We start from the raw sequence: 7,808 nt of genomic DNA, 5'->3' as shown, positions 1-7,808 counted from the left end.
CAATATGCTATCAACCTCATTTGGGACTGGGAGGATAAACAGCTCCTTATCTTTGGGAAAAATGAAAGAGTAGGAAGGAGACAGGGAGCAGGAAAAGAGTCTAAAAGTTGGGAAAAGAGTCTAAAAGTTCCCGCCCAGCGTAAAGCCCTACCCTCGACCTTATCTATTCGTTTTTTAAATATTTTTATTGTTGTGACATGTGCACAACATACAAGCACCTTCCCCTCCCTGGGCCTCAGTCGCCCCATTTAAAAAGTGAAGGAATTGGCCTAGAAGGATTCTGCTGATTGGCCTCTATTCAGAAGAAGCCCAGTGTAACGTTAAACGAAAGAATTTTCTGGACGTCTCTTGAGCATGACTCCCCAGCATAGCTGTATATTTGCAGGGCATTTAACAGTCAATCATCTTGGAGCAATATCCAGGTAAGCGTTTTATCAGGGAAGTTAAGGGAGGGGTGGGCAGGGCACACGTGACTGGCCAGGATGGGACAGACCAGGCGTGGAGAGCCCACGGCCTGGCTCGCCAGACCAACCAATCCCGTGCCTCCTGCTGTATCCAGAAGTCTCGTTAAGTGCATTTTACAAGTCTTTTTTGACAAGTGAGGCCTTTAAAACATGTTTCCTCATTGTGCAGAGGGCAAAGTTCAGTCCAAACATTTGTCTGCAGAAGAAACTGGGCGGCCCCAACTGCCAGGGGACCATCATAAAATCTGCTCACACTCCGGGGCCCCAGGAAGGGTGCTTCTTCAAGACACCCCATCAGTGGCTCTGCTGAGAATAACAATGCATGATGAAGAATAAAAACCCAGGGTCTAAACACCTCCTGGCTGTCTCTACTTTCTATGATCTTTAACCTCGCAAAACCTGTATTTTAATCTTAGTTTCTCAACCAAAGCCACACAGCTAGACAGGGCTAAGCCAGCATCAACATTTTGGTCCCTCTGGTGCCACGCCTGAACTCCTTCTGTTCCACCAGCTGCCTGTCAATGCAAAAGGAAGGAGAGTGAGGGTCGAGAGTGGAGTAATAGCCCAGCGTTTTATGGAGCATCTTCGGGAGCCTAAATCCCCATGCTTTTTCTCGGGCCCCAAAGGAAGACCAATGACCTACATAGCCTCATCTTGGCATTGTGTGTGGTTAGGACAACTGAGTCAGACTTGAGTTCTCCATCCGTGGAGATGGGGCAGCTGGAAGGAGACACACCCCACAGCAATTGGGCGCCAGGTTGTAAAGGCCTTGCTTACAAAATTTCCTAGGGACAGATGAGGCAAGACGCCCTCCCCAGTGCCTCCTGAGCCCTACTAGAGTCACAACCACCCCCTTGTTAAGAGAAGGTCAACGGAGTGGAGGCAGACCTTGAGGGGACAGTGGGACAGGACAGGTCACGGGAAAGTCCACTTCCCAACAGCCTCCTGGAGCAATTTCTCAAACTCACCTGAGTGAGTCCTCACCGCCTGTCTTAGAGGACAAAGTCAGGCTGCTTAGGCAGGACACACAAGTCCTTCATGGACTGGCCTGTCCTCCTGGGTGGCCATCTCCCACCCACTCCTCACCACCTGCACAGGGCCAGTGCTTGGCCATATGGAAAGGTCGGGCACCGCCTACTCCTCAGGCTCCCCTCATTGCCACATGGCACATGCTCCTTCCTCCATTTGCAATGTCTACTTCACCCCTGACCAACATCTACTCGTCCCTCCAGGCCAGTCCAACTGTCACCTCTTGGTGAGGCCATTCTAAGTCCCCTGATCTTCCTTCTGCCCAGCAGCATTTGCCCCTCCGTAAGTTATTTAGCCAGTTGGCGGCTCAGTTCCCACCTGTGTAAATTAGAGATAATAATAATAATACCTTTCCCATTGGGTCCATGTGAAGATTCTGTGAGACGAAGCTCATCCGTGCTTAAACAGGGCCTCACCAGACTCAGTGCTTGATGCATTCAGCCCTTGTCAGCCTTCTTATCAGGCCTGGATTCTGAGGGAACCGGCAGGGAATTTGCTAGCAGGAGCTCCAGCCGCAAGGCTCAGCCCTTGCCTTCAAGGGGGACTCCATGCTGCTTTCAGGGCTCAGCTCAAGCTTCTGTGCTGCAAAGACCTCCTTGGCTACCCCAGCAGACCAGCCCCACCCTCCTGAGGCTTCTATTCAGCTGTGCATGTGCCATCATGGTCACGTGTATAGCAATGGTCTACTTACACACCTCTCTCCTATCACGCTGAGATAGGGACCGTTTCTAAATCCGAATGCTGGCTGCCTCAGTGATGAAAGAATGCCAACAGGAAAATTGTTTTCTTCACACATCCCTGGAGAAATCCCCTATGTGCAAAGCGAAACTTCAATTAGAAAGGAAATAGATAATAGTCACAAATAAAACCTGCATTATTTGCCACAGACTGTTGCTCACGGAAGCAGGAAGGAGGTAAGGATTTTTTATGCACATTTACTTTACTCTCATCTCAGACTTTCACAGAATTGCAACATCACGTTTTTAGCAAAAATCTGAAAGATCCTCTAGTCCAACCACCACTGGATGCTTGAATCACCATTCCAAGAGCATACCTCCAGTGACAAGGCACTCACTATCTGCCCATATAGCCTATTTCATAGTCTATATCTCTGGTTATTGTAGGGTTGCCCTCGTGTTGATCTGCAGCTTCCTCCATTAGTCATGCTTCTGCCCCTTGAGCCCCACAGACTCCATCTGCCTCCTCTTCCCAGGATAGAAATTTCAAGGCAGGGCTATCAAACCCCGAGCCCCATCCTTCATCCAAAGTAATACCTCAGTTTTCTCTGGCAAGGTTTCAGGGCCCTCCCCAGCCTGGTCATCTCCCTCCATTTCAATGGACTTCCGCCACTTGGTGCCGTTCACAGTGTAGGACCCAGAGCTGTGGGCAGAACTTCTGGTTGGCTCCAACCAGCACAAAACAGCAATTTAGACTCTCAGAGCCACCGGGCCTTAGAGACCATCCTGGGAGGTTCAGCTCCCCCACCTGACAGATGAGACTGAAGGCCATAGAGGTGAAGTAACTCACCCAAGTGTTCTGATTCCCAGTAGAAGAACGGAATCACATTTGTCGACAACAATAAACAATATCATCATTGTTGTTATCATTTACATTGGCAGCCATAGCACAGGATGAACTCATGTTGGACTTTGGTCTTAGCATTTTGATATTTTCTTCAATGATGTCAACATTAATCTTGGAATTCCTCCTGGTAATTAAGTCATTAAAAATTAAGTAGGTAGATAGATAGACAGATGGATACATAGATAGATAAAGGAAATCCTTTAGAAACAGAAAGTAGATTAGCGGTTGCTAGAGAGGCTGTGGGGAGGACAGAGCAGGGAGGGCCTGCTAATGGGCATGAGGTTTCTTCAGGGGCTGATAAAAATGTTCTGCAATTTGCTAGTGGTGATGGTTGCATAATCAGTGCACACACTAAAGATCACTGAATTGTGTGCTTATGCGAGGCGAACCCTGTGTATGTGAATTATATCTCAATGAAGCTGTAATTTTTGAAATATAAAGGAACAGCAGACACTCTCCAACTTTCTTCAGCTCGGTAGAACTTCCTTAGTGCCCCTAGTCAACAGGTTTCTCAAAAGAATCCTAAGGACTTAGAGGATTGATGACATTAGTCAGACAAACCTTGGAAATTCTTTATTGGGTGTTTTCTAAACTTCTTATTCCAAATCAGCGTTGCAAGAGATGGATTCCATCACAGTGTGTGTCAGTCTAAGATGTGAATTCCTGAACTACAAGTTATGAACACTCTCTGTATATCAAATACCTTAAATAATAACCTTGCTTAGTCTTCACAGAAATCTTTAAGACAATGGTTCTCAAACTTGAGTGTGCATCAGAAACACCTGGAGGGCTTGTTAAAACACAGATTCCTGGACCCCACCCTCAGAGTTTCTGATTCAATGAGTCTAGGTTAGGCTTCAAGTTGCCAGGTGATGTTTTTGTTGCTGGTGTGGGAACCACGCACCACATGTATTCTCCTGTTTTACAAATGAGGAAACTGAAGCTCAGAAAGATTCCTGTAAATTGCCCAGAATCACATGATGTGGTAGATACTATTGTGAGCTGACCTAACAGCATTTCTCAAATCTCTTCTCTCTTGCTGTTTGCAAGAAGAGAGGCTGGAAATGTTCATCATCCTTGTCCGATGTTCCTTGCAGCTAGGAATGGCTAGGCAACACGATTCCAACCAGTCCCATTCTTCCTGCTTCAAATGCTGACAAGATGCTGGCAAATGTCTTCCCTCACCCCACGAGAGCTACGTGGTAGAGAAGTTGAGCAGAAGGACAACATGTCCCTGGGTCCTTGATGACTGGCAGCTTACTCAATGATTCCAACACTGTCGCAGGACTTCTTGTTATGTCTCAGAAATAAACCCGTCTTGATTTAAGCCACTGTTAGTCAATCATTTCATTACTTATAGCTGATATTGTCCCTAATGATACACAGGAATGATCAACATGGGGGCCAGGATTTGTACCTAAGTCTATCTAACCCCTGACTTATTCTTTCCCCTCTTCATACTGCCACTGGAAATGGAATTTTTGCCTGTGAAGTACTCAACACCCCCTAAGAAATCTCTTAACTTCCCTCTAATAATCTTCGTCAAAGGGAAGTGGCTTGAGAAATTCACCTCAATCCCAAGCAGAGGAATTGGATGTGGTTTGATTCTAACCAATGTCCCAGGACTGACCCAAGCGAAAACGCGCCTTTAGACCCTTACTGCTCCAAGTGTGGTCCACCCACCAGTTACAGCAGCATCACTTTGGAGCTGGTTAGAAGCAGAGTCTCTATCCCCATCCCAGTCCTACTGAATCAGAATCTGCACGGTATCAAGCTCCCCAGGAGATCTATATGCTCACTGAAGTTTGAGAAGTAGAGTTCTAGTTCAGTGGTTCCCAAGGCTGAGCATTAGAATCACCCGGAAGTCTAAAACCAAATAAACAAACCAAAAAAGCAGAGTCCTGGGCCTCACCCGAGACCAACTGAATTAAACTCTGCTTGAGTAGGAACCAGAAACCATATTACATTCTTTACACTATTTTGCTCAGGGACCATTTTGAGAAACTGATTAAAGCTATGGCCCTTCTCCCAGAGAACTGCCTGTATACATTTACACACATTTTACTTCCAATTTCAGGGGTTCGGGGAAGTCCATCCAGAGTCCCTCTAGTATGTGTGAACTCCAGAAAAGGAGCCCTCTCTACATGTCTGGGCAGTTACAGAAATGCACTCAGGATCCTAATGAGAAGAGGCAGCCTAGCTCCTGTCAGCTGGGCCAGCCCCGGTTCATCCCCACCCAAAGGTGGTTTATGTAACCAGCTAGAGCCCTAGATCACAATTCAATTAGCAACCTCTGCAGCCAGTACAGCTTTGTGCTCCCCAAGCTTTCCCATCACCCCAGATGACAGAGCTTTTCATTTCATTTTCACCAAATTAACCTAATTCACATGGAGGATGACTTCCTGCTCAACCAGTGCCCACGAGGATGCCACAGAGGCAGGTGCCTCATTCAATTAGGAGGAAATTTTGAAAAATACATGCAGAACACACTCTTCAAAACAAAATATTCAACACGTAGGGGCAGAGTATCACTGCCTCCCCCAACCAACTGGGCAGATTAATCTCCCTCCTCCACCTACAGGTTTCTGCTGACACTTATTCCAGCATTTTATCATGTAATTGATTATTGTTTTTTTCAGACCCATGAGCTCCTGGAGGTTTTCATCACAATAGCGCTAGACCTAGACCTAGCACAGGACCTGGTAAGAGTAGGCACTGAAAGGATGATGATTGGATGGAAAGATGGATGGATGGATGTGTGGCTGGATGGATGGATGGATGGATGGATGTGTGGCTGGATGGATGGATGGATGGATGGATGGGTGGATGGATGGGTGGATGGACGGATGGATGGGTGGGTGGATGGATGGATGGATGGATGGACAGATGGATGGGTGGTTGGGTGAATGGAAGGACAGATGGATGGATGGATGGGTGGATTGGTGGATGGGTGGATGGATGGATGGATGGATGGATGGATGGACAGATGGATGGGTGGGTGGGTGAATGGAAGGACAGATGGATGGATGGATGGGTGGATGGGTGGATGGGTGGAAAGATGGAGGATCTGTTCTTTAAACATAGTAAAATAAAAAGAACAGGAAGTTAGAGTCTAGAAAATTCAAGTGCAAGTTCTACCACGCACTAGACAGCTGTAAGGTCTCAGTAAAGGCATTTAACTTTGAGTCTTGGTTTCCTCTCTACAAGATGGGGGTCATTAAGAACATACATCTGAATTCTTACTTATTGTGACAATTAAATTGGAGAATACATGTGAACACATTTCCACAGAAAGTACCTCTCAGACAAAGACTGTGGAAAGGGATGACTCCTAAAATCTGGTAGAGCTGGGCTCCAAGTATGGCTTCACCATTGTCAGCCATCTGACCTTGGGCAAGTGTCATAAACTCTCTGCACTTGCTTCCTCATTTGAGTCATGAGACAGCACTAAGTCCCGTCCCAGGGGCCCTGAAGGAGGCACTGAGACAATGGGCAGTGTGTGCGTAGTGGTCAAACACACACTCCTCCCCCATTCACTTAAGCCCCCTGACCCCTGATGCTGGATGGCATTTATAAGTTTGTGGAACTGCCAACAAGAGGTAGTTGGAAAAGAAAAATTGACGTTTCAATAAATCTCATCAAATCGCGTGGGAAAGCATGATCCAGCAACCGGATGTCTAATTAGAGGCTCGGGGTGAGTGAGGTATGCTGGGAGAATTCTCATCACTCGGGCCTCACGGCTCAGAGCTCTGTAGAACATAAAGCTTTCAAAGCTAAGTTTCACAATTTTCTGCCACATGAGCAAACTTCATTTGCCTCGATGAGGCAATAACTGTGGGCATTTCTTTATATATTTCCCTTTTCTTCCCCTCCCCCACCCTCCTCACTAATCCACTTTGCGTACCTCACAGCCTCCTGCTTTGGCCTTTTTACTTCCTCGTCTCCAAGGCGGCAAAGCTGTTCAAGAATTTGGCGTCAGAGTCCCCGGTTCAAAGCCTGGCTGCCACTTTCTGGCTGCCAGATCTCACACAGGTTGGTTCACCTCCATGGGCCTCAGCCCCCTTTGTATCTGGGCTCACCCACTCCAGTCTGGGGGTGGGGGCTGCTGTCAGGAGTCAGTGAGATATCATAGGTGAAATGGAGGGGGCTGGCGGGTCCTAGCTTCTCTCCTCTTCTGTGTGTGTTGGGGGATCCAGCCAGAAGCAGCTCAAATGGATCTGATTCATTTGTTCAGGAAGAAGGGGAAGTGAGAAATCCCCAGACCCAAACCGGTCTTGGATGGAAGTCAGGCAGTGGGGAACGTGCTTTACTGCAAACGCCTATAGAAACATCCTGGTATTTTACAAGCCTCTGGCGCCTTCCACCAGCGCTATGAGGCTGATTCAGCCGGAAGGGCCGTCAGCTGGCCTCCCAGCAGCCTGGTGGTTCTCGGTCCCTTCTGCCTGCCTGTCTGTCCACAGGTGGTGAGAACCCAGCTGCGAGGAAAGTGACATCCTTCACCCGGAAACATTCTTCCCAAACCTCAACTCAGTTCAGCCCAGTCTGTGGGCAAGCCCCTAAGGAGGGCTCTAAGAGCAGAAGCACAGCGACAGGCTCTTGAGAAGCCACTGAAGCAGCTCCATGGGGCAGCGACCAGCTGCCCAGTCCCTCGATGTGAGCTCTCCCACATCCCAGGGCAGCTCACACTGTGCCCAGGCTCACACACGCTGGGCTCTGAGGCAGTGTCTGCAA

At 47.9% G+C, this 7,808-nt stretch overlaps 1 long non-coding RNA gene across 1 annotated transcript; it reads right to left on the bottom strand.

Moving 5' to 3' along the window:
- Nucleotides 1-351: 351 nt before the first annotated feature.
- Nucleotides 352-7,421, bottom strand: LOC138920720 (uncharacterized). The gene is made up of 5 exons (XR_011432416.1): nucleotides 6,982-7,421; nucleotides 3,021-3,201; nucleotides 2,189-2,304; nucleotides 1,843-1,965; nucleotides 352-979 (listed from the first exon to the last, which is right to left on the bottom strand). It is a non-coding gene; the product is annotated as an uncharacterized lncRNA (long non-coding RNA).
- Nucleotides 7,422-7,808: the final 387 nt, after the last annotated feature.

Source organism: Equus caballus, chromosome 25 (genome assembly GCF_041296265.1).
Source record: "Equus caballus isolate H_3958 breed thoroughbred chromosome 25, TB-T2T, whole genome shotgun sequence".
Classification (NCBI taxonomy): Eukaryota; Metazoa; Chordata; class Mammalia; order Perissodactyla; family Equidae; genus Equus; species Equus caballus.
The sequence above is the reverse complement of the archived record's forward strand: the minus strand, read 5'-3'. Positions and strand labels throughout refer to the sequence as shown.